Source organism: Eretmochelys imbricata, chromosome 14, assembly GCF_965152235.1.
Source record: "Eretmochelys imbricata isolate rEreImb1 chromosome 14, rEreImb1.hap1, whole genome shotgun sequence".
In the NCBI taxonomy this organism is placed as follows: Eukaryota; Metazoa; Chordata; order Testudines; family Cheloniidae; genus Eretmochelys; species Eretmochelys imbricata.
This window is the reverse complement of record NC_135585.1, coordinates 39,491,413-39,493,570: the sequence shown is the minus strand read 5'-3', so window position 1 is coordinate 39,493,570 and position 2,158 is coordinate 39,491,413. Positions and strand designations below refer to the sequence as shown.

General features: G+C 44.3%; 1 pseudogene; it reads right to left on the bottom strand.

The window, feature by feature from the left end:
• Positions 1 to 639: 639 nt before the first annotated feature.
• On the bottom strand, positions 640 to 1,690 carry LOC144274844 (olfactory receptor 10A7-like; annotated as a pseudogene).
• Between the last annotated feature and the right edge of the window lie 468 nt (positions 1,691 to 2,158).

Sequence of the window (2,158 nt, the reverse complement as noted above, 5' to 3'; positions counted from 1 at the left end):
TCAATGCCTGTCTGGCCAGCGATGGGTGCCCCTTTGTTGTTACTGAAAGGCCAGCTGTGGCCATCTCCCAACCCCACTATATTTCAGTAACACATTTAGCAATACTTCATAACATCACATACAATGATAGTACCCACAATTCAACAGGATAGTAATGTTCAGCAGATCCAGACTTCTCAAATGATCCCTCCCAAGGCATACTTTGTACCAAACACAGCATCCTCCTATCCCAGTGGTGAATAGGGGGGTCCAGGGTACTATTTTGAGGTACAGAGGGTCACAGCTTGTCTTTGTAATATTCTGGGACCAACACAGCCACAACAACAGTGCATGACTTTTTTTTTATTTTTATTTTTTACAGTTTCCATCTGAAGATTTTCAGATGTCAGTTGCCAAAAAGCAAAAAATTTTTTTCATTTTTCAGGTTTCAGTTATTTTGATGAAAAGTCAAAATCTTCTCTCCCCTCCTCCCCCTGCAAAATTCCAACCATCTGTATCACTCTTAAATTTATGTGTGTGTGTGTGTGTGTGTGTGCAAGCACACACATCTCTTGTACACTGCATTTCTGTATCAGGGCCCACTTAGACCCTCCTTCTTTCACAATAGAAAGCAGATTGATTGATCCTCATTTCATTCAACTAGTCTGACTTCCTTGTGAGGGCCAGACATTTCCTGACAGCTTTTCTCAGGGCCTCCTTGACCTCTCTGTTTCTCAGGCTGTAGATGAGGGGATTGGCCAAGGGAGTCAGGACTGTGTAGCAGACAGAGAACACTTTGTTCAGGGCTCTCAGGTTGCTGGATTTCGGTAGCGTGTAGACAATCATTATGGTCCCATAGAAAAGTGTTACTACTATGAGGTGAGAGAAGCAAGTGGAAAAGGCCTTTTGCCTCCCGGTGGTGGAAGGGATTCTCAGGATGGTGCTAACGATACAAACATAGGATGTCAAGGTTAATAGAAATGGGGAAACTGCATCTGGGAAGGAAAATATGTAAAGAACCAGCATAATCTGGCTGGTGTCACTGCAGGAGAGCTTTAGCATTGGGGTGAGATCACAAAAGAAATGGTCCATTACATTGGGGCCACAGAAAATTAATTGTGACATAAAACACATCTCTATTGTACAAGGTAGAAATCCACTTATCCAACACCCAGCTGCTAGCTGGAGGCACAACTTGCCATTCATACAGGTTCCATAGTGCAGTGGTTTGCATATGGCTAAATACCGATCATAAGACATCACTGCCAGGAGATAACACTCTGTGGTTGCCAGAAAACAAAAGAAAAAAAACTGTGTCTTGCAACCCCCCACAGAAATGGTTCTGTCCCCAGTCAGGAGACTGGCCAGTATCCTCGGCAGGAAGGCAGACGTGTAGCAGGTCTCCAGGCAGGACAAGTTCCCCAGGAAGAAGTACATGGGGGTGTGAAGGTGCTGATCAGTCACAACTAGAGCAATGATGAGGAAGTTCCCTGCCATGGTCACAATATAGATCACTAGGAAAACCAGAAAGAGAAGGATCTGCAGTTCAGGAAGATCCCCAAACCCCAGGAGGATGAATTCTGTCACATCTGTTTGATTTTCCGCATCTCCTTTCTCCATGAGCTGCATCCTGTGATCGTGAAAAAGTAATGAACATCGAAAGATTTGGCTGGACCATGAAATTAGATAGATTTCCATCTTTTGATCCCATAGGAGTTCCCACTGCAAACTGAGAGCTGGGTTTATATTCTCTCACAACAGAGAAACTTCTTCACTTCAGAGAGATTCCCCACACACCCCAAAGAGCTGTCACCCAGTTAACTTGCCCTTCTTCTGCCCCATACCCCAACTTTTTTCATTAATTGATTCTTAGATTTGAGACCAAAAGGGACCATTTGGGGATGGAGGCTGGCACAACTGATTAAAAGAGCTTTAAACTAGAAACTTGGGGGAGATGCTCATGTAATATCCATGCCTGATTCTAAGATTGAGAGGGTGGAAAATCAAGTCAGAAAGGATACAGCAATGGAGAAAGGAGCCACAGTGGGTCGGAGAATGGCCATTCAGAGGAAGGATAGGGACACTGGAAGGATAGGTGACACTGGAAGAAGAATAACTGTACCCGATCAGGCAAGGAATGTGGGCGAAGCCAAGCAGCAACAGATAAGATGTTTGTACA